The sequence below is a fragment of the Megascapheus bottae genome, chromosome 8 (genome assembly GCF_031878675.1).
Source record: "Megascapheus bottae isolate mThoBot1 chromosome 8, mThoBot2.hap1, whole genome shotgun sequence".
Lineage (NCBI taxonomy): Eukaryota > Metazoa > Chordata > Mammalia > Rodentia > Geomyidae > Megascapheus > Megascapheus bottae.
The window spans coordinates 40,602,907-40,630,684 of NC_143516.1; the positions used below are offsets into that span (position 1 = coordinate 40,602,907).

The 27,778-nt window shown below is 41.8% G+C and overlaps 1 protein-coding gene across 1 annotated transcript in view; it reads right to left on the reverse strand.

The window, feature by feature from the left end:
* Positions 1–312: 312 nt before the first annotated feature.
* Qrsl1 (glutaminyl-tRNA amidotransferase subunit QRSL1) overlaps positions 313–27,778 on the reverse strand; it is a 70,244-nt gene continuing 42,778 nt past the window's right edge. Inside the window, exon 13 of the mRNA XM_090338358.1 lies at positions 313–494. The gene's annotated coding sequence lies outside the window, so the exon portion shown is untranslated. The remainder of the gene's footprint in view (positions 495–27,778) is intronic.

Here is a 27,778-nt window from a genome sequence, read left to right on the forward strand (position 1 = left end):
ACCACTTCTGATTTCATCCTCTTCATGGCCACGTGGCCATGTAGTGATTACCTTCCTGACAGATGCATAAGTAATATAGCTCTTAAAACTGATGTATTTATTGGTCAGGGTTCTCTAGAGAAAAATCAATATGAGATCTCTGTCTCTCCCTGTTTCTGTCAATTTCTCTCTCTCTCTCTCTCTCTCTCTCTCTCTCTCTCTCTCTCTCTCTCTCTCTCTCTCTCTCTCTCTCTCTCAATCGTTCTCACTCTCACCTATCTCAGTGTGTGCTCCCTGATGCATGTAGAAAAAGAGAGAAGCAGTCACACAGAATAATTGTGAAGAATTTGGTTTATTATGAAGAATTAGAATTATTATGAAGAATTAATAGCATCATCTACAAGGTGGAGACCCAAGAAAACTGGTGCTAGAGTTCAGTCCAAGCCCCGAAACCTGATAACCAAGGTATCCAATGGTGTATTGCCTACTCCTGTAGACGAGAGGATAGATGTCATCTGCAAAAGACAGAAACATCACTACTTATCTTGGTGCACTACTGATCTTTGGATACTACCTATAGGATTTCTATGACTATTATGAGAATGATAGGAGTTAAATGACAATCATCATGAAGTCCCTTTATTAAAAGTATTAAATTCAAGCACTTATCTGAACTCTAAAAATGTTATTATGGCATATAATCATAATGATAATAATAATAATGCTGAATGTCTTTGATTAAAAGAAGATAAAAGGGTGACAAGCAAAAGTCATGTGTAATCTTTTTTAAAAAATGTATCTCAGGGCCGGGGTTTGGCCTAGTGGTAGAGTGCTTGCCTAGCATGCACGAAGATCCAGGTTCGATTCCTCGGTACCACATACGTAGCAAAAAGCCAGAAGTGGTGCTGTGGCTCAAGAGGTAGAGCCCTAGTCTTAAGAAAATGCAGGGACAGTGCTCAGGCCCTGAGCTCAAGCCCAGGACTGGCAAAAAAAAAAAATGTAGCTCAGTAAACACTTGCCTAGATGTACAAGGCTATAGGTTCAAATCCTAGCAACACATGTGTGCATGTATGCACACACATACACACACACAAAAAAGAAAAAAGTTAAATTTAAAGAATATTCTTTATATTTTATAGTCTATCCGTTTAATATATTTCCATCAACTACAATTCTACAATTCTGTATATGTATTTATCCAATCAATAAAAGTTAACAATTAGAAAAGGCAGGAAGGAAATAAAGGAGCAAATAAATCTCTCTTTCTTCCACCCTTTGTTCTGGCCCAACTTCAAAGAGAGCGCCACCACGAACTCAAGTATAGAAGAGGGCCATCTATTTTCTTGAGCCCAGGAATTCAAATGTTAATCCCACCTGGAGGCACATTGTGTGTTCCATCTTCTCTGAGATGAAATCACTAGCGCAAGCTACTTAAAGGAAGGATTTATTTTACTCATGGTGTCACAAGCTTTAGTCCATCATGGTGGGTGGGCGTCGTAAAGCTGAGAGCAGCTCCTCATTATGACTATCAGGAAGGGGGAAGAGAAAGAGAGAAAGACAGTCACAGGGACAGGGACAGAGAGACAACAGAGACAGAGAGATGGAGAGAAATGGAGAGTGAGAGTGCATCTCAAATACCTACAAATACCTATGCAAGCTGGCTTCTCCTTTTGTCCTTCTATTCTACTCCAGCTTTTTTTTAACCAGTCCTGGGGACTGAACTCAGGGCCTGAGAACTGTCCGTGGGCTTTCCTCAAGGTTAGTGCTCTACCACTTGAGCCACAGCACCAGTTCTGACTTTTCTATGTATGTGATACCAAGGAATCGAACCCGGGTCTTTGTACATGCTAGGGAAGCACTCTACCACTAGGCCAAACTCCCGGCCTACTCCCGCTTATTATAGTGCCACCCACATTGCAGGCAGGGCTTCTTGATTACGTTACTGGAAATACCCTCACAGGCACATCTGGAGGTATACTTTACTCTTTTCCCAGATGCCTCTTAATCCAATCAAGTTGACAATCAGGATAGCCACCCTGCCTTTGTAGACACACCCAGATACAATGTTTAATCTGGGTATCCCGTGGCCATGTCATTTGACCCACAAAATGAACAATTATGTCTAACTTCTTTAGTATCTCCTAAGAGGCCCATAATTCCTTATACCCTTCCATAAGGTTAGAACCATCAGTACCATGCTGCCCCAGAAAAGTTAGTATTGATAAAATGTTATTATCTAATGTACAGTTCGGTCTTTTTCTAGTCATTCTAACAATGTCCCGTATGTGTATACATATAACTAATATATATGTAAAGCATTCATATATATAGTCATGTATTAATATATATGTACTAACCCATGTATCATACACATATTAATAAGTATTAATATGTGTAAAATGTATGATGAATTTTCCCCCTGAGCCAGGATCCTGTCAAAGATTACATGTAGCATTTAGTTTCCACATGCCTTTAATCTTTTTTTTTTGTTTATGTGTTTGTTTGATTTTTGGCAGTCCTGGGATTTGAACTCAAGGCCTGAGCACTGTCCTTGGACTTTCTCAAGGCTAGAGCTCTACCACATGAGCCTCAGCACTACTTCAGGCTATTTTTTTTCTATGTATGTGGGACCAAGGAATCAAACCCGGGTCTGCATGCATCCTAGGCCAGCACTCCACCACTAGGCCAAACTCCCAGCCCAACACATGTCTTTAATCTTATTTACACTAAAACACCTAACAATTATGCATTATTGTTACTATTACTATTTGGACCTTTCCAAGAATAGTCCTACAACCCAGGGAGTCTTTAGAATCTGCTTCTCTGTTCACTTGCTTACTGGTAATCTCCAGCTCCTTGTGATTACAGGACTAAGACCTTCATTTGGGATTGATAAATTCAGAGACCACCCTCAGTTCTCAGAGAATACCCACAATGCCTTGCCACATAGCCTGCTCAGCATGCCGTTTGCTTCCTCACAGTTAGCAAGGGGAAGAAAGAGTGTAGTATGGTGACTTGTGTGGGACTTGATCGTATAATGGTGTACACATGTTCACACACATTTTGCTACCTCTGTTCTATTCTGTCGGCATCACAGTAGGTCACAGAAGATTGAGACTGACAGTCGACCACTCAAAGTGTAGGATCATCTACTAAGCTTTAGGTGTTGCTATTCACTGAAACAGGCAAGACACAACCAGAGCCCAGTGTTTGCCTCTATCCCAAACCTCTTATGAATTTCAGACTTGTATGAATCACAGGCTATGAAATATCTTTTATCAGACAGCTCAACTGGCATCTCTCCTTGTTTTTGTTAGTTATGGGGCTTGAACTCAGGGCTTGGGCACTGTCCCTGAGATTTTTCAGTGAAGGCTAGAACGCTACCACTTTGAGCCACAGAGCCATTTCTGGTTTTCTGGTGGTTGTTGGAGATAAGAAGCTGCTTGGGCTGGCTTCCAACCATGATCCTCAGATCTTGGCCTCCCAAGTAGCTAGGATACAGGGATGAATCTCTCTCTCTCTCTCTCTCTCTCTCTCTCTCTCTCTCTCTCTCTCTCTCTCTCTCTCTCTCTCTGTGTCTCTCTTCCTCTCTCTGTCTCTCTTCCTCTCTCTGTCTCTCTTCCTCTCTCTGTCTCTCTTCCTCTCTCTCTCTCCATTCCCCTCCCCTCTTTCTCTCTCTCTCTGTGGATCATAAGGCTTGAACTCAGCCTGAGCTCTGTCCCTGAGTTCTTTAGCTCAAGGCTACCATTTCCCATTTTCTAGAGGTTAATTAGAGATAAGAGCCTCAGATCCTTTAGTGCCCAGGCTGGCTTTGAACCTTGATCCTCAGATCTCAGCCTCCTGAGCAGTTAGGATTACAAGAGTGAGCCACTTCGCCTGGCTAACATCTCATTTTTAACATGTCCCAAGATACATATACATCCTTGTTCTTTTCCAAGAGGAAGTAGGTTCTATGCAGTTAGGGACTTGTATTCACTTTTACAGAGCCTAGATCAATATTTCTTGTGTAGGAGATGTTCTATAAGTAATTGCTAAAAGAATGATTTGCTATATCCCCAATGTGACCTGAGAGGTCATCTGGTCTGGACCCAATCCAGAAAAGGATCCAGGCTTCCATGCATTTAGTCAGCAGTAGGGCTGGGACAAGAACTTGGGTTTCTTTTCCTCTGATCCATCCATCTGCCTTGTCCACTACTTTCTGTATGAGATGAACGTTCTACATTGTCAACTGGTAGTTAAGTCAAACAATAAGAAATAATGTTGAACGTGTTCCTAAAGGGTTAGCCAAGTGAAACTGCTTGACTTTTAAAAATCTATTAACTTATCACTAAAAGCAAATGTCAACAGTGAACAGAAAGGATCGAAACATGAGTTATTATAACAGATAAAGTAGAGGATTATTGATTAAGTGACTCACTGTCCCACCAGAGAACAATGGCCTAACTTGTCTACTAAGAAAAATAATTGGTAAAAACTCACATTGGGAAGAAAAATATATTACAGACAGTAAGAGGCTACTAACAGTAACTAGTAATGAGAGAGAATAATTCTTGAATGAAAAAGAGAAATCAGTTGGTTCCTTTAAAGCACACATAAACGATTGGTCTTGCTCTGACCAATGGCCCCTTTCACTTTGTTCTTTACCTGAAAAATGGCTTCTTGAGCTATTTTTCAGACTCAGTGTCTCACATTAAAACTTAGGAAGAGATTCTTTCCCCCTCTAATGGCTTGTCTGCTTCTGCATAAAGGATGACTGTACAGAGCAAGGCACACCTCTTCCCTTGTGCCATCCTCACCTTCTTCCTTTGCAAACTCTGCTTCGTTGGAACAATCTCATTAAGTGAAACACAACTTTCCAGATCCCCTTCCCCCCACTGGGCTGCTTCTTTCTCCCAGTTTTCATGTTATTTCTTTTCTCTGTACTCTGTTCAAGTTTCTTTTCTTTTGCTTTTTTTTTTTTTTTTGGTCCTATGACTTGAACTCTGGGCCTGGGTGTTGTCCCTGAGCTCTGTGGTTTGTTTTGGGGTTTTTTTTTGGTTTTTTGGTTTGTTTGGTTTTTTTTTTTTTGCCAGTCCTGGGCTTGAGCTCAGGGCCTGAGCACTGTCCTTGGACTTTCTCAAGGCTAGAGCTCTACCACTTGAGCCTCAGCACCACTTCTGGCTTTTTTTCAATGTATATGGTACCAAGGAATGGAACCTGGGTCTTCATGCATGCTAAGCAAGCACTCTACCACTAGGCCAAACTCCTGGCTCCCTGAGCTCTTTGGCTCAAGGCTACCACCCTCCCCTGGAGCCAAGCCTACTTCCCCTTTTCTAGAGGTTAATTGGAGATAAGAGTCCTTTTGTGCCTGGGCTGGCTTTGAACCTTAATCCTCAGATCTCAGCCTCCTGAGTAGCTAGAATTACAGGTGCAAGATACCACACCTGTTTTTTTTTAAATTAATTATTTCTATTTTTTGCCAGTCCTGGGGCTTGAACTCAGGACCTGATCACTGCCCCTAGGCTTTCTTCAAGGTTATTGCACGACCACATGAGCCACAGCACAACTTCCAGCTTTTTCTATGTCTATAGTACTGAGGAATCAAACCCGGGTCTTCACGTATACTAGGGAAGCATTTTACCAGTAGGTCAAACTCCCAGCAACTGTCCTTAAACTCTTTTGCTCAAGGCCAGCTCTCTGCTATTTTGAACTATAGCATCACTTCTGGTTTTCTGGTGCTTAATTGGAGGTAAGAGGCTCACAGACTTTCCTGCCTGGGCTGGCTTCAAACTGTGATCTCCAGACTTCAGCCTCCTCAATAGCATATGTGACAGGTGTGAGCCACCAGTGCCCAGCTGAAGTTTATTTTCTATAGTGGTCATGTTGTGCCCAGAGGAGGGGTCCCCCAAAGAAGACCACTGAGATCGAGGCGTCCAAAATGCCACAGCAAGGGTTTATTGCCAGATACAAGCCAGGCAGGGAACTCTTCTGCAGGCACACAGCAGCGGGGCTGGGAGGAGTTGATAGGGTTTACACAGCCCCTTTAAAGGCAAAAATTACACCCATCAGGTGGTCGAGTGAGATAGGGAGCTTCCCAGGCTGGTGGAAACTGACAGAAAGTTCTCACGCCAGCTGGGTTCTATTCAATTGTTATGGTTTTCAGAAGTTCCTGTTTGTACTGAAGGGGGTGGGTCTGGGGGTCCCTACACTCACACACTGAGGTGGGATGAAAACTCAAAGAAGAATAAATAATAATACTTAATTGGCATATTTCTATAATTCATACTGCAATATGACAGGTGAGAGTTTAAAGAAGTTTAAGAAGTTCATTTGTTTTATTGTTTTATTTTTCTAAATATTTATGTACAACATGCTGGTTTAAAGTGGTAAATACTGTGCTGTACATATATGTAAATTTTCTCCAATACTGTAAGAGTCAAGGCTATTAGTTGAAGAAATCTACTCAGAAGACTACCATCTAGAAGTGGTTATGCAAGCATTGTATTATTCTAAAGCCAGACATGGTGTCACACACCAGTTATCTCAGCATTTAGGAGACTGAAGCTTGGGCTACATAGTAAGACTCTGTGTCAAAAAGGAAAAAAAGAAAGCACAAGACAAGTAATACTACATAATAGTATTCTGCTCTATGCAGCAGAATCTTCACAATTATTCAGTCTAGTGTCCTCTTTGAAAGATGAAGGAATTAGCAAAATGAAAATGGATAGTTATTCAAAATTACATACCTTGTTAGTAGCAAGGATTTATCAACTGCCCCAAATCTCATGAATATGGTGAACACTAGGTAAAGAAAGCTTTAAATCTGTAGTGTCAAACATTTTTGGATAATTATTGGAGATAAGAATCCCATGGTAGGCCGGGAGTTTGGCCTAGTGGTTATAGTGCTTGCCTAGCATGCACGAAGACCCGGGTTCAATTCCTTGGTACCACATATATAGAAAAAGCCAGAAGTGGTGCTGAGGCTCAAGTGGTAGAGCTCTAGCCTTGAGAAAGTCCAAGGACAGTGCTCAGGCCCTGAGCTCAAGCCCAGGACTGGCAAAAAAAAAAAAAAAAAAAAGAATCCCATGGTCTTTCCTGCCAGGCTGGCTTTGAGCTGTGATCCTTAGATCTCAGCCTCTTGAGTAGCTAGGGTTGCAGGCTGAGCCCACTTGCATCCAGCTGACAGAAATGTTGTAAGAGGCAATACAGGCTCCTCGGTGGGAAAATAGGACCCTTAGATGGGAACTTTAGGACCAGGGAGAGATGAATAGCAGGAAAGGGGAATATAATAATGGAGTCAAGAAAGAAAAATTAAACAAGATTTGGCTACCCCTCAAAGGGAGACTCTATGTGGGTTGTTGTGAAAGTGTAGATTTTGTTGAAGAAGTTAAAAAGTCTAGTAGATTAGTTAGGGTCAAAAGCCCCCAGGGAATATCTTTGTAGTAGAAAGTATTGCTAACTTGGCCCACAGAGCCCAGAGAAAATACAAGATTGTTTAAAAAAAAAAAATTCCAGCTGCAGAGTAAAATAGAATGCCTGCCTTTGTATCTTTGGGCACTACTACGTAATAATCATAGAAGTAGGGGGCATTGGTGGGAGGGAGATGCATGAGGCAGACCTAATTGAGAGCCAGGTCTGCAGATTCATAGAGATTCAGTAGGCCTTTGTCCTACACCCTATTTGCATAGGAATAGCCAATACTCCTAGACTCAGCTACCTGAAGAGAACAGCAGCAGCTTTCCAGAGAGATACTTTCTCAGAAAGATAAAAATGGGAGAAGTCATTGCTTGTACTGGGATGTTACCTAAGCAGTGGGTGCTGTTTACTGTGAGCAAAACAACAACAAAAAATCTGTATCCGCTGAAGACTTGACATTATCTCTAGGATCCATATAATTGGGTAATGGTTCCATAGTAGAAATTTGTCTTTTGGTAATACATTTTATGCATATAATTAAATAAAATCTATGACATGTTATTGACCTAGACTTAGCTTCTGAAAAGATTAGTCTAAAAATAAAAATGATGTCAGTTGTATTAAAGTTCTTATCACCAGGATAAAGATTACTCATATAGCTGGTCTTTCAAGAATCTAGGATTTGAAGTAACAGCCAAATTTCCCAAGCAATCCAGCTTCCATTGGCACATATTGGAACTATCTCTACTTTAATGCTTACTTACCCCAAAGAAGTAACTTGAAATAACCTAATATTAAGCATCAGTTATTTTCTTATTCTGTCTTCCTGTTCCCACCTTACAAGGAAAATAAAGTTAAAATCAACCATCAATCCACTTTTTTTTCCCCTCTGTTTTCTTCAGGTCTTTTGTTTGAAACCTCTGCTTAGTCAACAGATCACTTAAATTCTCTTATGGAATGAAGTATTGCTTGATTCTACAATTTAGGAAGATCTTTGCAATTACAGTTTTCTGTTAAGAGTTACATTGCAATTTATCTTTTGCTAAGAATCTCATAGAAAATTTGGATGCGTTAGCAATCTTGGGTTTTAAAGTATTTCTACTCTAGTATTTAGATTGCATTCTTTCCTGTTGGTCTATCACTCCCCAAACAGCTCTTATGCCCTCGGGCCCTGGCTATAGCATCCAGTGAAGTGAACAGAATGCATAAGTAGAGTGAGGACTGTGGACTCTCATTCTGTTTTCTTCAAGCCATTCCTATTCAATTTGCTAGACTTTTTCACCATATGTAAGTATATCTTTATACTTATAGTATAATAGTATAAAGACTGAAGATTTGAACCCCAGATCCCATTTCTTTCTTTTTGTGGGTTATGGGGGCTGAACTGGGCCCCCAGCGCTGTCCCTGAGCTCTTCAAATCAAGGCTACGACCCTACCCTTGAGCCAAGCCCCACTTCCTATTTTCTAGAGGTTCGTTGGCTGTAAGAATCTCAGGACCTTTTGTGCTAGGGTTGACTTTGAACCTTGATCCTTAGATCTCAGCCACCTGAATAGATAGGATTACAGGCAGGAGCCACTACAAATTTGAAGAGTAAGGACTGCCTGGAGGGAGAAGGGCAAGAGTTTCTTCATTCTTGAATGAAGGAAGAAGTGGGAAAGAGCAGGGATGTTTGGTAGGAATGACATAGACTACAAAGAAGATGAACGGAGAAGGGCAAGATTGAGGGCACAGCCACCAGAAATGAAAGGAAGAAATGGCCGTGAGCAGTGGCGGGCCGTGGTTCTGCCCTTCAGTGTGGTTCATGGACAAGTGGAAGAGTTGCCTATGAGCCAGGTAGAAATGCCCTGTCCCCATGGACTCTCAGAATTTTAGCAAAATTCCTAGATGATTTCTGTACTCTTTAACGAAATCTGTAAACTTGACTGTGTTTTTCTCTCGTAGGTGGGGAGCACACTCAAATCAACAGGAAGGCCTCCAACTATTTGTTAACCAAAATTTATTGGGGAGATTTCCTAACTCAGTGGGTGGCATCCGGAATGTGTCACTTCCTTTGATATTTTGATCTAGACAGAGCTCGTCCAAGTTAGACTCTGACAGGATTCATAGAATGTCTCTTCCAGCTCCAAAGTAATAGCTGTGGAGGAACCAGGAAGTGGAGTGAATGTCTTCCTCTATCAAGGAAATAGAAAGATCAGGGTTGTCCTTCCAAACATATCTGGTAGTAAAGCAGACACCCTTCTACCTGTCTCTTCAGCTCCTGCTGCCCTACTTTGCCTCTGAACAACAGAGAGACTTTTGTGCCCTCCATTTAGGTCCTTCATTGTGAGTTCTGTAGAAAGAACAATGTAATAATGGCTTTGGGCAAGCTACTTTCTCTCCCTGCCCCAATTCCCTGACATGAAATGAAAGCTTTAAGCACTGCAGTTCAGTGCCCAGGGTTTCCCAGTGCAGCGGGGACTGTAACTGCGGCCTTCTGCTCATGATTTGTACTGTGGATTGCATTTCTGTAGCTAGTCAGGTGAAGCAAATGGGAGGAGTTGTTCAGTGTAAAATAAGAAAGCCAGGGAGCATGAGAGAATACTCGCCCTGTGTCACAAAGACAATTACTGCTCAGTCTTGCCAGTTTACAGTATGAAAGGATTTCAGCCCCAGGATAGCCAGACAATTTTTTTTTGTCCAAGAATAGTTAAAATTTCAGACTTTTAGGCTACTTAATTTTTTTTTTTTTTTACCAGTCCCGGGGCTTGAACTCAGGGCCTGAGAACCATCCTTGGACTTTCCTCAAAGTTATCACTCTACCACTTAAGCCACACTATCACTTTCAGCTTTTCTATGTATGTGGTTCCAAGGAATTGAACCTGGTCGTCGTGAATGCTAAGCAAGCACTCTACCGCTAGGCCAACCTCCCAGTCCTAGGCTACTTAAATTTTTAAAATGCTAATAATGAATTCATTTTGACAAAACAAAACAAAAATCTGGTTCTTATACAAAACAAATTTAAGGGCTGATATAGCCCAGAGGTCACAAGTATATGGCTTCTGTCAAATGTCTTTTACAAATGAATCGGCATTTTCATCAAACAGGATGAAGATTTGCGAATTTACTGCCTGTTTCAGTGTGGAGGCTCTGGTGATTTTTCTTGGGTTTGAACTCAGCACCTTGTACTTACTTACTAGACAGATTCCTTACCACTTCTAACACACACACACACACACACACACATACATACACACACACACACACACACACACGTACACTTTTGCTTTAGTTATTTTTTGGATAAGGTTTCATAGGTTATGGCTATTGTTATCAGGACTTGAACTCAGGACCTCATGCTCATTTGGCCTTCTTGCTCATGCCTGGTACTCTACCACTTGAGCCATATTTCTAGCCTGTCATTTTGCTGGCTAATTGGAGATGGAATCTCATGACTATTCTGTCCAGGATGGCTTTGAACTTTGATCCTCCAGATCTTAGCCTCCTGCATAGCTACGATTTTAAGTGTAAGCTACCAGCACCCAAAAATTTGCTCTTCTTGATGGATATATTGTTGTCACAGCCTTTCTTTGCAACCCCATCTAAAAACCCCAAAACATTCAACTAGTCATGTACTATGGAATGAAGAAAGCCCATCACAATGAGTTGATTAATCATTGTCAGTCTCTTGTTCTGTCCTGATACATGAGTAATGTATGTTCAGAGTATTGATTGCATCTGAGCTAGAATTCCTTTTTGGCCAACACCTGAAGGACACAATGACCACAGAGGTCCACCTCAAGTTACTGCCTTTTGCAAAGTGATAATGGGGTGCACAGCCAGATGTAATTCAAGCACATCTTCCTACAGGCAGTGGGTGGTTTTTGCTGCACCACTGTAGCTGTATTGCTTTCAGTCTTAATGGGAATCTTTATTGAAACAGAAACCTAATTCCATTTAGGTTAATAATATGCCCACTCAATCTTCCTTTCCAGAACCAGCTTGATCTTTATACTTTCTGAAGGGAGTTGGCAGTGATTCCTTCTTTTGTAGGTGACTAGCTCACTAGATAAAGCAGGATTAGAAATGACTTGCTTTTTACTCTAAGATGTTTTGATTCCTTTTCTCATAGGAAAGTGCTGTAACTCTCTTATCTCCCATGCAGTGGTACTAAACGTGGTAGAGGACCGTGGTAGGGAGCACATTTGTCTCCTCAATGTATCAGCCTGAAGCTTGAGATGGGAAGAACATGCTTTCAGAGTGGGAATCAGGACTACACTTGCTGTAACTTTGCTCTTTCTATGTAGACTCTTTTGCCTGCTCAGTGGCTGTAGAAATCATTTACAGGGAACAGAAGTGGGGTTCTAGGAATAGGACAACCAAGATGTGACTTCCATCTTTCCTATGGTCAACCCTCAACTTCTTGGCTTTCAGCTATTTGCCAACTCCACAGGTGACACGGTGCAGCAAGCGAGGCCTTGGGCTTTGGTGTTTGTTAGAACAAAGTATCTGAGATCATCAAGTTAAAGAGAGGAACGTTTCTTTTGGTTCACAATTTTCCAGTCCTTGGTCAGTTGGCCCCACTTACTTTTGTCTATGAAAAAGCAGTATATCATGGTAGGAATGTGTGGTACTTGAAACTGCTCACCTCCTTGTGTCCAGGAAGCAAAAGAGGGGGCCATGGGCTCACTTTTCCCCTTAAGGTCCTGTTCCATTTGACTTGATTTCTTCCCACTAGGTCCCACTTTTTAAAGAGCTTGCCACTTCCCAATAATGGCACAGATTAAGGATCAAGTGTTCAAAACACAGGCTGTCGGGAAACATTCTAGCTGTAAACTATAGCAGGTAAGTTCCGGGCAGACAGCATTGTGAGGTTCTTTCTCCTTCTTCCTACACAATCATGCCAAAGAGAAAGCATGGAAGGCAGGAAACCCAGAGAACTGGGCTACTAAAGACCCAGTGCTGGGTTTTCTTACCAAAGCCAAGAAGAAGCTAAGGCTTCTCTACCTTGATGCCAGAGTGGTGTACAAAGTCTGGGGGATGGGAGAGAGGCATTCTGCAGCTACTAAACAGTGAACTAGCTGTTTCTTTGGTTCAGCCTGTGAAATCTCAGAGTTCCTCACCTTCTACCATGTGTTCAGTTTGTACCACTGAAAGCACTCTATTCCCACAAACCCAAAGAGCCACTTTGAAAAATAAGATGTACTTACAAAGAGCCTGCATCCAGAGAGAGGCTAATCAGAAAAAGCAAAATTCATCCCAGCACGAGAGTGCTGAGTGTGGGAGGGGTGGGAGTGGAGGTGGCAGTGTAAATGAAAATCTAGCCTCACTTCTAATGGAGATAAACAATATTCCAAGGGTTTAAGAGGGAAAAGAGAAAGAGGTGAAGTGATTCTAAGGCTAGATTCCATGTTGAGTCAGGAGAATCAGGAGATAGCAGAAGCTATCGTCTAAGAGGGGCTATGCAACTTTTGATGACAAACAATAGTACAGGTTGAATATCCATTATCTGAAATGCTTGGGACAAGATGTGTTTAAGATTTGGGATTTTCCCCCCAAAATGGGGTTTCCCCCATTTGTATGGAATGTCTATAAACACAAAATTCACTAGGTGAGACCTCATCTTAAAAATAACCAAAGCCAAAATGAGAGTGTGGTTCTTGTGGTAAGATATCTGCCTGGAAAGCACAATGATCTGAGTTCAGTCACTATACTGAAGAAGAAGGAAGAAGAAGAGGAGGAACAGGAGGAAGTAGGGAGGGAGGGAGGGAGGAAAGAAGGAAGGAAGGAAAAAAGGAAGGAAGGAAGAAAGGAAGGAAGGAAGGAAGGAAGGAAGGAAGGAAGGAAGGAAGGAAGGAAGGAAGAAAAAGAAAGTTGGAAATAAAGGAACTGAAAGCAAAGCTAGAAGAAAGGAGCCAGGTACAGTAGTATGTACCTGTATTCTCTCCACTTCTCAGGCGGCTGAGGCAGGAGAATTACAAGAATTTAGAGACCACCTTTGGCAACACAGTAAGAAAATGAATAAATAAATAAGAAATATTATTACATATGATGCAATAAGAAAAGCACTACAGAGAAATTATTATGTAATGAATCCAAAGGCCCAACTAACATAGCAGTCAAAACTAAGATCCCCAGAAATTCAAGAGAAACCCACTCCCCACCGAACAAAATGGTGGTGGAACATTTGTATATTCTCCATTTGTTGAATACATATAAAATAGAAACAGAGGACAGAGGAAGTGAGCAATATGATCAATATAGTTGAGGCACAGACATTCTGTGCCTCAAAGAGAGAACGTAGAGTTTTTGTTGTTGTTGTGTGTCAATTAACCCCCCCCCCCCAAATCAAACAAGAAAGTCTGTACTTGGTCATAAAGAAGATATCACATTTGCTGTACCAAGGCTTTAACTCAGGAGTCTTATGCTTGCTTGGCTTGTGTGCTTGCTCAGCCTTTTGCTCACAACTAGGTGCTCTACTAAAAAATTTCTAAGACAGAAGACAATGTATAAAACTTATAAAAAAGACTACCAAAAATATATACAAACATTACTTCTTCTAAATATCTGAAAGAAAATGATGAGAGATTGTTCTTGAGTAGTCCTACTTCTGTGATGTTAGTTATGAATCTAGGCTATATCTTTACTATAATTCCATAAACTATGGAGCACCTAGAAGCACTAGTTTTAAAATCCCTAAGATCCATGTTTCAAATGATAGCCTGAGGTAATTTTATCTTCGGCTGTTTAAGGCAATATAGGTCCTGGGAGGACTCAATCAAGAGCAACAAAATCAGATTTCCAAAGACCTCCTCCCTCCTTTCCTGTGTCCAACCTACCCTTCCTCACATAGAAATCATCTGCACCCTTTCCTATGGAAAAATTGTGTCACTCAGTTCTTTTTCTTTTTTCCCCAGTCCTGGGGCTTGAATTCAGGGCCTGGGCACTGTCCTTTGGTTTTTTTCAAGGCTAGTACTGTATCACTTGAGCCACAGCACCATTTCTGGCTTTTTCTGTGTAAGTGGTACTGAGGAATTGAACTGGAGACTTCTTGCATGCTAGGAGAGCATTCTTACCACTGGGCTATGCTCCTGGCCCTTACTTCGTTTCTTGGTGCCAGAGCAGTTACTAAAGTTGCCTTTAGTTCCTGGAGCATCATGTATTATCTGATTCACAGTAAACAGTAAGATAACATCTTCCTGGAAGAATAAATACTGGGTCTGGTCTGAAAATTTCAAACTGTTCTATCTTGGCTTTGAAATTTTTTTTCTTTTTAAATTCCATAACAACAAACTTAAAATAGCTCTCGGGGATAGTGCCATTTGAGCAAACTCAGGAGGAAGTTCCTAGGGGAAGGAAAGTCTTCTGTACCGGATTAGGAGCCATGCTGGAGCTGTTTTCATTCAGACTCGGGTGATGTGTGTCTGGGGAGGCAGATGGTCTGTCTTGAGCACCTGGGGAGGAGCTGTGGGTGTATCTCAGAGAACTTTAACCAACAACAATAATAAACTGTTCTCCAAACATGGGTCTATTGAGAACAAAGGAAATGACCTAGTAAAGACTTCTCTAGTCTGGCTAGGAGACCCTTGAAGTGGGCCTAACAGTTTACACACACACACACACACACACACACACACACACACACACACACACACACACACCATAATTCCCTGGAGGGCTACTTCAACAACATTGCTGAGTTCCCGGCCAAAGTTGCTGATTCTGGAGACTTGTATAGAGATGAAGAATTGTCATTTCTCACAAGTTTCCCAGCAGTGCTGCTTCTGGGGCTACACTTGAGGGACTACAGCCCTATGGCAGGCAAAGGAAATCCTCCCACCCACATTGTTCTGCTTGGACAGTGACCTTAAGATCCTTTGAGGAAGAAAAGCCATTGAGTTGGATACTGGGGTCACCTTAGAGCTGTAACTCTTAGGTGGGGGTTTACTGGGGATTGTACTTGGAGTTTCCATTGTGGTCAAATGTTCTAAACTTAAGATATGCCCCCTCTCTTTCCTTGTTTGTGTTTTGTTTTTTGATACCTTTGCTTAGCTGGTTGGCCTAAAACTTATAATCCTCCTGCCCTTACAGTCCTCTTAAATCCACCTACCAGATTTTGGCCCCCTTGATCTGGTATGCAGACACCTGTTTCTACACTAAGTCCTCAGACACCTGACATGTGACTATCATCCATCATCTGTGGCTTGAATGGTGGATGGGGCTTTTGTTTGTTTGTTTTTTAACTACACCAGAGTCTATCCCCCAAAGTTATACGTTAATGACACTGGGGACGGGGGACTTAATTCAAGCAATATACTTAGAGCTGTGAGAGTGATTCATATTAGAAAAAGTCATGAGCATGAAGCCTCTGTGATTGTGTCCGGCAGACTTTGTAAGGAGACAGCTCAGACAAAGACCTCTTCCTCCCTGCCTTTTGTTCTGTGATGGGCTATGCCAATTTGGGACTTTGCTAGCAAGATTGCTATTGCCAGCAAGAAGGCTATCAGCAGATGTGGCCCTAAGACTTTGCATCCTGAGAACCATGAACCCCAATAAACTTTTATTCTTAGTAAAGTAGCCTGCCCATTATTTTGTTATGATAAGAAAACAGATTGACATACTATTTTGTTAATGCTACTTTATGCTGGGCACTTCATGCCCTGCTAGTTCCTCTACACTAACCTTGTCAGATGTATTTCTACTCTAAGGGGCCATAGACTGTCTTCTTGATCTATGTAGAGGAAAATAGCTTTCCTACCTAGATTCATGGCTGGGTTCCTTCTAACAAGGGGGATTAACAAATGCAAAGCACAAAAATTATTTATTGTACATTTTACATGACATGGAAGCCTCCACCAGGAAATGAAGACGTAAAGAAAGGAGCAGGCTTTTGTATTTATTCATGTTAGGCTTGATGAGGAAGTATATAGCTGCGAGGATAACACATGATTAGGCAAAGTGAGCAGGATTTAATGGGATAGCCTGAAGATCACTAAGCAAAGCGTCTTTGTTTGGTGATGGTTGTGGTGGTGGTGGTGGCAGTGGTGGTGGTGGTGGTGGTGTGTGTATGTGTGTGTGTGTGTGTGTGTGTGTGTGTGTGTGTGGCCTTCCTATTTCTGCTATTTGTTTGAATGCCTAGGTGTCGTGTGTGGCATATTTGAATCCTGGCACTCAGATACACTTCTCCCACCCAGCTTTTCATACTTTCCACTAGGGACTTTGTACAGTAATCCATCTGTCAGGGAACCCCTTCTAGCACCCACCTAGGATCTCAGCACAGTCAGCTCCCCAGACTGCCTGTGGCTGTCGCCCCTCCCCTGAATTATTCTCTCTCCATGCAGCTGTTGCTAACATTCTACAGGCTGTGCCTGTCCTGTTTATCATCCACCAGGGAAGCACAAGGAAGAGGGTTATGTCATTGTTATGACCTAGTCTGGTATACTGAGCCTAGAACTTTCTGGTAGAACAGGCACAGTGAACAAAGGAAATCTTCACTGAGCCAAGCATTACTTTGTGGAGACTTGCTGAATTTAGTGACATGGTAATTAGACCTCTCATTGGTTGGAACAGTTTGAATGTAACAGTAAGAAAATAAAACAGAGAATGTGGAGTTGGGGTAAGCAGGGCACAGATTGGGCAGAGAGGAAGCTTGGGCCCTGGCACTGCTTACATTGGCCCTGGGGGTGTTTCTTCATCAGATCTGAGTCAGTGGCTGTCTCATTGGCTCTTACTGGAGACAGAATAGAGGTAGTCTAGTTAGCAAGCCTGACAAACTCTACACAGCCCTAGTGCAGGAAAGCAGGATTTCCTTCTCAAGTGCAAAGGAGTGGCCCAAAGAGTGTCTTTCAAGTAGCCAAAAACTCAGCCAATTTTGGAGGGAACTTGAACTAGTTTGTCACCTAGAAGTAGCAGCTGGACAAGCACCAGCTGGCATCGATTAGGTAGGGTCAAACAAGGGTGTTTGTGTAGGAGTCACTCGCAGTCAGCTACCAGACAGATCCCGAGGCAAAAAGGTAGAATCTAGACCTATAATTTAGCTGCATATGCAGACTTAGTTTGGTTGGAGTGTTGTCTGACAACATCCTTGCCTAGTGGAAAAATTAAGCATTTCCCCTCAGCACCTGTTTCTAACGGACAGCTGAATGGTGACTATTTTGCAGCAGTAGAGAAATTAAGTTCCTTATTGAACTTTAAGGAGAGACCGCAAGTTCAGGCTACTGGGGCTTATCTCGTATTTGAACATGAGAAAAGGGGTGGAAGCTGAATGGTTGAGTTCACATAGGCAGGTGCTCTGGTCGTGCTTCATGGCACAGCACCCATGTGAAGAAAGATGAAAAGGAATAACATGATTTTACAATGAATAAACAGACTATCCACAGTGAGCAACTGACTAGCCACTGCATTCAGTACAGTTCAACTCCACAAGTAGCAGTTGCGACTTAGAACAGGAAATCCTCCGTAAATAAAAGCTGAAGAGAGGGTGTGATGGCTGTGCCTTCTATACTGCAGGTCCTCAAGTTGTTCAGTAGGTAATTTAGAAAACATTACTCGTATCTCCATCAGGAAACTGATGAGAATCTACGATGTGATGCTAGGTATAGGTGGTATTTTGGGGAAGAGACATCAGCTGGAAGCTGCGTTCAGGGACAGTTTAGTAAAGAACTCCAAGATCAAATGTTTGGGGACCTCTGAGTTGAATAAAGTTAATCCTGTCTGTTGATGGCATTCTTTTACAGGCTAATGTGTGTGGTAAATTTACAAGAGAAGGCAACAGGACTATGTCTCAAGTTATTTGACCATAGAAAAACTCGACAGTCATGTTCCCACTTGCATACATTTTGGGACCTGTTGGGCAGAAGGCTGGGTCTAAGTATACAGCTGATAAGCAGATTCCATTTGATTGATTGGAAAAGGTTTAGTCACTACTAGGTTAGTGGATGAGCTTGCTCGCTCTTGGTCTCCCTCCCTCCTTCCCTCCCTCCCTCCTTCCTTCCTTCCTTCTTTGTCCTGATCTCCCTGTCTCAGCCTCTGTTGTGCTGAGATTACAGATGGAAATCACTATACCTAGCTAGATTGATGAGTCCTGGAAATGGAACATCCGTGTAAGTGCCTCTGCAGACAAACTCAAGGATGACCTTTCCCGGGTACACATCCCATCACAAAGCTCTGACCAGACCTGCTGGGAGGTTTTGGTATTGTATTTGTTTTTGTGCATTTAAAGTACAGTTAGCAGTCTACCAGGCCGACTTTTACTAACCTAGAAAGGATTGCAGTTTGCAGTCTGCAAACCACCAAATTCTATCTAAAATAAGCATATTAAATCTTTAGGCTTCTTTCTTGGAAGAAGTCCTTGGGTAAAAGAAGAGCAAAGGGGAGCTTTGAGCTGTGTTTTTCTTCCAGGAAAGGTCAGTATATACGCAGTATTGCACCTGTTTCCCCGGTACCCAATCTGGACTAAACTTGTAGTTTTGGAAGAGATGAGGAAGAACTGTGGTTAAAACTGTTGTTAACATATTACTTTCGAATTTTAAGTGTAGTTTCATATTCTAATCTTATTCTTCTATAAATACCTCACATCTGTGCCCTATATTAGATCTAATGGAACTAACATGCTTGTTCCTTGCCTTCTGGTATACCAAAGGCATGCCTTATGATTTTTTAAAATAGTAACCAAATGTGATATTTTACAAAGCATTGTGATTTTTTTCCAAGCCTTCAAGAGGTCTAGAAAAATTTGTCATTTTAGTTTTCCATTTTCACTCTTTCCTCTTTCCTTATTCACTTGGTTTCTTTCTGAGCAGTTTGGCTATGGATTTCCTTATTACTGTTCCTTGCAACAATGTCTGAAAAATAAAATGCAGTCTTATTTGCAAAAATAAAGGGAATATATAAAGGGCAAGTAAAGGGCTTAAGGAATAGCCATGGTGATTGGGAGCAGTAGAGATGCTAGAATAATTGTAGTCTACTTGGAATGGCAAGTCATTCATCTAATTTCAAGACCAAAACAAAGATTGGACTTTACTGTCCTAAGTCAATTTAACTGTTCAAATGATTATTGCTCCCCTGGTACTTATGAAAGCATGACAAGAAAAGGGGAGGATGAATCAAGATTCCGAGGTTTCAGAAATTATTAAGTCCACAAGGTCCAATGGACTTTTGACTTGATGCTATCAACCCTAACCTGCTGCTTGCTATGTCTGCCTTAACTTGGTGGTCGAGAGAGTGCCTCTGAATGTGGTCTCTAGCCTTGTCTCTGCTAACGACTCTGGGTATCTACAGGCAACTCACTTGACCTTACCAGGCCTCAGTTTCCCACTTTGAAAATGGGAATCCTTCACAAATGTACTTACTACATAAGGTTATTGTCAGGATTTAGTGAACTAATACATGAAAGCACTAAAAAGTTCATCATGTGAATACTCAATGTATTCTGTTAGGAAACTACACAAAGAGAGTTGCTACAAGTAAACCAAGATTCAGAGTGTGGCAGAGAAATCCACAAAAGTCATGCAAAAAAAATCAGCCTGGAAGGCTTCTTATTCCCCACCCCAAGCAGTGCAGATTTGCCTCTGAAGCAACTTGCCTCTCCAGACACACTTGCAATGTTCAGAGACATATTTGCCCATCAAAGTGCAGATCCCTATTGATTTATGATGGAGTTATGTCCTGCTAAACTCATCATAAGTTGGAAATATTGTAAGCTTGGATTGCATGTAATACACTTAACCAACGGAAGATTGGTTACACTGTAGAGTCTGAGCAACTGTGGTCGTAGGCCCAACAACTTAGGAAAGCATACTGCATATCACCAGCCTGAGGAAAGATCCCAAGTCAAAATCTAAGGCACAGTTGCTACTGATTTTGTACAATCATGAAGATAAGAAGTCATGAAGGCCATCCTAAATCAGTGCTGTTTAAAGTGTACATAGGGAAAGAGAAGAAGGAAGTGTGACTGGCATCTAGAGCAGAGCCAGGAATGCTGTTTAGCAGCCTGCACTGGGCAGAATCATCCCATCACCCACACAACAAATTCATCTGGACTAATATGCCACTTGGCTGAGGTTAGGGGGGAAAAAACAACCACAACAACTGACCAACCAGTCATTTCAATGTCTTGAATGTCAGGGTAAAAAAGAAAATAAAAAACAAAGAAGGAAAGGAAAAGCAAAGAAACTCTAAGCAAAATCTTAGGAAACTTATAAAAGAAGTCTGAATTCCTTAAGGGTCACACCCTATAGAGGAAGAAGTAGGAAAATCAGAATAGCGGAGTGCTTATCCACATTCTGTTCCAGTCTGAGCACAAGTTTACTCTAAGGGTTTAGTTTGGCAGGAAGAGAAAGTTTTGATGGTAATGTGGATCCTGAGATTAAAGGACAGAAGTACTGACTCTATGTACTGCATCTTGACTAATCATATCTTAGATTCATTTTAAAGTAAATATAGCTCAGGATAGATCCTTCCTAGAATGCTTGTTTTGCTTCAAACAAATATATTAAGTTGTTTTGGTGGTTCTCTTAGACATGTATAATTCCAAAATTCCTATTGACTCTTGTCAAAGAGGAAAATGTGCTTTCAGGTGTTGATGACTTCTTGTCTTCAATTTGAGATCAGAGCATAATGAGACACCATCTAAATCAGTCTGAGAAATGTCACTGTCACTACTCCCCAACCCCCTGCACCCCCGCCCGCTCCCCCACCACCAACCATCCTTGAAGAAGGAGTAATGCAGTTCTCAGTGAGTGAATGGATGAGGGAGTCTTCTGAATTTATTGTCTATTGTTACAAGCCACCTTTGGCTTTTATCTAGCAAGGAGGAAGGAGATAGAATAGCAATGGAACCTGTAGAGTACAGAAGGGCAGTCTGGAAGCTCTTCTCTCCACAGCCTCTGGGCATGCTTGGGCATTTTACCTGAACTGGGTAAGAGCCACTTCTATGGTTGATGTAGGGAGGTTGGAGGAGAGCATAGCTAATGGAAACACCATGCAGAAAACCCTTGGAAAATGGCACCTGTCTTCATGTTAGCCCCTTACCATCCCATGTGGCTATTGAGTCCAAGGTTACCGGAAACAAGCACTCTGCTGCCTTTTTTTTTTTTTTTTTTGCTAATGCTGGGGCTTGAACTCAGGGCCTGAGCACTGTCCTTGGGCTTTTTTCTCAAGGCCAGTGATCTGCCACTTGAGTCCCAATACAACTTCCAACTTTTTTTCCATATGTATGTGTTACCGAGGAATCGAATCCAGGTCTTAGTGCATGCTACGCAAACACTCTGCTGCCTTTTTATTCTTTCATTTTGAGACAGGATATTACTAAGTTGCCTGAGTTGGACTTGAACTCCACATTCTACCTCAGCCTCCAGAGTATCTGGGATTATAGGCTTGTATTTCAAGTGGCTCAATGTGCCACTTGAACTTCCATTAGGGTTTACTCCACTTTAAGAAATCCTAATGAAAATTGGATGCTGGTTACTCAGGACTGGAATCCTAGCTACTTAGGAGGCTAAGGCTCATAGTTTGAAGCCAGCCCAGGAAGAAAAGTGCATACAGCTCCAGAAAAAGCTGGAAATGGTGATGTGGCTAAAGTGGTAGAATGTAAGCCTTGAGCACAAAGAAGCTCAAGGACAGCACCCAGGTCCTGAGTTCAAACCCAAGGAACAAAAGCAAAAGCAAAAGGAGGAAGAGGAAGAGGAGGAGGAAGAGGAGGAAGAGGAGGAAGAAAAGAAAAGAAAATCGGGCTGGGAGTTTGGCCTAGTGGTAGTGGGTTTGCCTAGCATGCACAAACACCCGGGTTCAATTCCTTGGTACCATCTACACTGAAAAAAGCCACAAGTGGTGCTGTGGCTCAAGTGGTAGAGACTTGAGGAAAACCCAAGGACAGTGCTCAGGCTGTGAGTTCAAGCCCCAGTATTGGCAAAGAAAAAAAAGGAAAAATCCTCTTGAATTTGTTCTCAAATTTAAATTGCAATTGGAGCTTAACCCCTTATATTATTACTCTGATTTACATTTGAAAATGTTTCAAAATAATATAAAAATTGTTTGGGGAACAGTTAAGCATAAGGGACACGCTGATCTACCATTTCCTGAGCAAGTGTAATCTTATGTTATGTTTCAGATCAATCACAGGAAGTCAGTACAGATTACCCAGCTGCTTCACTTGAATGCTGTGCTACACGGTAAAACTCCTTAAAAATTTAGTGTATATGGTCACCTTTATTGCAGAAAAGCAATTCAAGTGGTTCTCATAAAGTCAGTAGAGGTGGCTCAATAAAACATTTCAAGGCTGGAATGCTCTTCAGAGCACAGGAGGAAACATCTGCAAAAAAATAACTTCTACTAAGCACTGTATTTTGACCACGATGTAATAATTTCCCCTCTCTTCAAAATGTTTGGCCAGGGAGAGGCTCTTACAGAACCCAGAAATCAGTATGAGAAAAACTAACAGCGAATGGAAATAAATATGATTGACAGAGTCCTGGTTCTGGAACCCAAAGAGTAGGCAAGCTTTCTACTACCCTGTGACTCTCAACAGTCACTCTCAACCCTAGAGCCCCATTAGTAACTGAAGACAGATGATGGCAGCTGCAGTGTATTTGCCACTGGGCTGTGAACTGGGCTGAGGAAGACTCATATACTTCCACAAACCACCAGAGTCTCGCTGCTCTCATTAAAAGGTAATGAGGGAATCAAATTGTATTCTATTAAGGAAATATGTTTATAACCAGATTGCTTCCTGAGAACTTTGTGTTTCCTGGCATGGTCTTTCATTTTGCTCCTAATATAAAATCTTTTCCTGAAGTAGAAAATTGTGTAGCTAGTAAGTATATTTTAAAACATCCAATTTTATGGACATCTCCTTTGGTCTCATCTCTTTGATCATTTGGCGATCTTAGACAATTGGTTTTTATGACAAGGCATAGAAGCTCATCTAAGTTAGTACAAATAAGAGAAAGCTGGCTACAAAGACACAACCAAAACATTTGGTTGCATCCTATATGCATCACAACTGAAGTAACCACTCCACCAGCAAACCTCACTATAAGTCCAGGAACCACAACTTCAGCCAGGCAGTGTGCCCAGACTCAGAGGAGCTTACTGCTCTCATCTTGTCATGCTTGATACAGTTTCTGTGTCTCCAGTTAATTTCTTTCCTTCTTCCTTCTTTTTCTTATCTGGAATGCAGGTGTGACGCAGTTTGAGCCACATTAACTATCTCTTTAGCACTTAACAGTCTATTCAGAGTACACTAAAGCAATAATTCACTAAAGCAATAAGGTGAAATATTCACTAAGGCAATAATGTGAAAACACATTTGTTAGTGTACTTCCTCAGAACCACCTCTGGACAATTGCTCAATCCCTCTGTGCCTCAATTTCTTTATCTGCCAAACAAGAATATTGTTCCCATCTACAGTGCCTGGTCCATAATTCTGAACATTTGCCATTATCATTATAAATTTCAGGGAGAAGTTAATTTATGAGACCACATAATCTAAATTCTTAATTAAAATCTAAGATAAGATGATCTGCCTTGATCATCAGGCAAACCCCCAGAAAAGGTGATTTTTACATAGGTCTTGAAGGATGTGATTGAAATGACTTGAGAGAGAGATTCGGGTTTTCAAAGTTATGTAACAAACCATGTAAAAATTTAGTGGCTTGAACTATTAATTACTTATAATTCTGCAAATTGTGAGGGGTTTGACATCTCTCTCCACCTGGTGTCTACTGGCTAGGCCATCCCAGGTAGTCTCCTATTTCCATATCAGATAGGGGCTGGCCAGGAATCTCTGCTCATGGGCCTTTGACTTGGGCTTCCTATCATAATGATTGTCTCAGGGTAGTCAGTCTTACAACTCGAATTCTCCAAACACAGAGACAGAAGTTCCAAAATGTGATTTCTGGTCAAAGCGATCAATCATAAGTCTGGTTGTAAGAGTGTGTTAGCTTTTTGTCATTTTATATACATGTATATAGATAGATAGATAGATAGATAGATAGATAGATAGATAGATAGGTAGGTAGATAGGTAGATAGATAGACAGAGACAAAGAGAGGCAGATATATGTATACATACATTTTTTTAAATTGAAAGAACCTACTTGCAAAGAGAAAAGGTTGATCTTGATTCACAGTTTTTGAATTCAGGTATAATCAATTGGCCACATTGGTTTTTGGGCTCTGGCAAGGCAGAAGCACATTCTGATGAGAGCACGTGAAGGAGAGAAGATGCTCTCCTCATGGCCAGGTAGCAAAAAGGAAGACAAAAGGGCCACGAATCCCTATAAGAGCACAGTAGGTCTCTCTTCATGAAGATGCCACCATCTGCTCATAGTGCTATTTGGGCCCTCAATGTGTGCTTTGTGGAGATGTTTCAGATACGAGCTAGAGCAGAGACCATCCCTCTAGAGAGGAGTAGCCTCTCACCAGAGGAGTAGCCTCTGCCACAAGCACCTGCTGCCACGGTGTTCTGCAGCAGCAGGGGCTGGGAATCAGCAGAGGAAAAGAGCTCAGCTCCCAGCTGGTGACTGATGCATGACTGTCACCCTGCAATGAATCACACCCCGCTTGGCAATTCCTATTTTGTTCCCCTTGTTTGTCCCATAGGACTCTTCTCCCTGCACAGACGTATCCAGGGAAAACAAGAAATGAGTTTCTTAGAAACAGCTCTGTCAACAGCTACCCCCTTCTTCCCCATTTCCCAACTCTGCCAGGAGTAGTAAAACTGTAAACAGCTTTTATCAGAAAACTGGCACTTGCAAAATACAAAACCAATTAGGGGGCTGTGAAATGGCTCCGGAGACAATCATCAGAGAGCTACAAGGGAGAGCTACATATATATATTGGACATGACCTTTAAGATGTAACCTTTCGGAAGACAGTATTAATTGTAAATAGTCGAGCTCTAAGTTTTAATCATTCAGTGGTAACTGAACTTTTAGCTAACAACTTTTTGTGCATTGTAAGATGTTGGACTGAGTTTTTATCAAGGGAGAATGTCTAGCTATTTTTTTCTGGGAGATGTTTTATGTGATATACTTTTGCCTTGTATATTATTAATTCATCCAGGCAGCTGTCACAAGGTACCATAAATGGAGTGGCTCCAACAACAGAATTATTATTTTTTCTTTCTTTTTTTTTTTTTTTTTGTAGTTCTAGAGATTAGAAGTTCAAGAGCAAGGTGTCAGCAGGTTGGCCTCTTCTAAGGCCTAGTTCCTTGGCTTGCAAATCCCTTCCTCCCCCACCCCCCATCTTGCTGCCTTTTCAACTGGCTGCTCCTCCCAATGTCACCTCTGGGGTCTCTTCCAGGACACCAGCCACTTCCTTTTACCTCTTCAAGGGCCATTTGACAGGAATTGTGAAGCTCCACAATTCACTGCATAATGCTCTATTGCTTAGGGGAATTGAAAAATAACTTCCTTTTTTCCTTTTAACACTCATTCTGCCAATTTCTTGAATTGCTGAAACCAGGAGGGGCTGCACACAGCCCAGGGGATTATTCAGGGAACTTCAGGAGGGACTGCAAGAATATGAGTGCTACGTTGTCTGCGTTGTCTGCTCTTTAGTTCAGTCTAGCTGCACCTCTGCCTCTCTTGTGAAGATCTTTCAGTTCTTCCCTTTTCTGTCTTCCTTCCTTCCTTCCTTCCTTCCTTCCTTCCTTCCTTCCTTCCTTCCTTCCTTCCTTCCTTCCTTCCTTCCTTCCTTCCTTCCTTCCTTCCTTCTCCAGTTCTGGGCTTTGAACTCTGAGCCTGGATGCTGTCCACACTAAGCTCTTTTTGCTTAAGACTTGCACTCTACTACCTGAGCTACAGCACCACTTCTGGCTTTTTTTGTCATAAATTAGAAATGAGTCTCATGGATTTTCTTGTCCAGGCTAGCTTTGAACTGCAGTCCTCACATCTTAGCCTCCTGAGTAGTAATGATTACAGGCAGGATTCATTGGTGCTTGGCTTCTTTTCTTAATTATTAACAAAAGAATTCTTGTATGTTCACTACTGTGGAAACACCATAGGAGGTAATATGATGATATTTTCATCTGAGTATAGGATAAGGAATTGGCTTGCAAGCTCTAGGTTCTCCATTGCCAAGGGATACATAACATTTACAGTTTTTTGTCTTTTATTTTTGGCACTATTACTGTTTGATTTCAGGTCCTTTCTCTTGTTAGAAGAGAACTCTACCATTTGAGCCATACCTGAAAGCTCATTTTTTTCCTTTTCTTTTCTGTCAGTCATGGGGCTTGAACTCTGGGCTGTCTCTGAGCTCTTCAGCTCCAGGCTAGTGCTCCACCACTTTCAGTTTTCTGGTGGTTCATAGGAAATAAGAGCCTCATAGACTTTTGTGTCCTGGCTGACATTGAGCCACAATCCGCAGATCTCATGCTCCTGAGTAGCTAGGATTATAGGCGTGAGCCACCAGTGAGTGCCCAGCCCGTATTTTTTCTTTGAATTTACTTTGCAGGTAGAGTCTCCAGTTTTTGCCCATTATCACTCTCAGACTTTGATTCTCCTACTTCCATTTCCTATAGCTGGGATTATATGCAAGCACCACAACTACTACTTCTTCCCCTTCTCCTCCTCCTCCTCCTTCTTTTTCTTCTTCTTCTCCTTCTTCTTTTTTGTGGGTCATGGGGCTTAAAATAGGCCTGGGCTCTGTCCCTGAGCTCTTCAGCTCAAGGCTATTGCCCTAACCCTGGGGCCTGGGTGTTGTCCCTGAGCTCTTCAGCTCAAGGCTACTTCCTTACCCTTGAGACAAGCCCCACTTTCCATTTTCTAGAGGTTCAGTGGAGATAAGAGTCTCAGATCCTTTTGTGCCCGGGCTGGCTTTAAACCTCGATCCTCAGATCTCAGCCTCCGGAGTAGCTAGGATTACAAGCATGAGCCACCGTGCCGGCACACCCACAACTTCTAATGGTATATAATACACTCCCCAAGACAGAAAACTTAGGCTCAATGTGCTAGCACATATCAGCAATCTTGGGAGACAGGAAGATCTTGAATTTGAGGCCAGGCAAAACAAATTTAGTGAGATCTTATATCAGATTGATATACTTAAAATAATAATAGTTCCCTTTTTAAAGGGAATTGCCATTCTCAATGTGCTATTTTAGCCTTTAGCACATAAGAAGATAGACATATTATCTTTATTCAATGAGTTTGTCCATTATTACTGTAGACTAGAATTTAATGAACTATGTCCCAGATAAATGTTACCAGAGGGATGATCTTGGTATAGCTGTGGGATGCATATTTTTGATGCTATTGGCTTATGGGAGTTCTATATTCTACTTTCAGATCATAACTAGATTTTTTTCATCTCCCAAAAGAAATGTCCTAAGCTGTCAATCAGTGGCTCACACTTGTAGTCCTAGCAACTCAGGAGGCTGAGAGCTGAAAATTGAGCCAGCCCAAACAGGTAAATCCATGATTTGAAT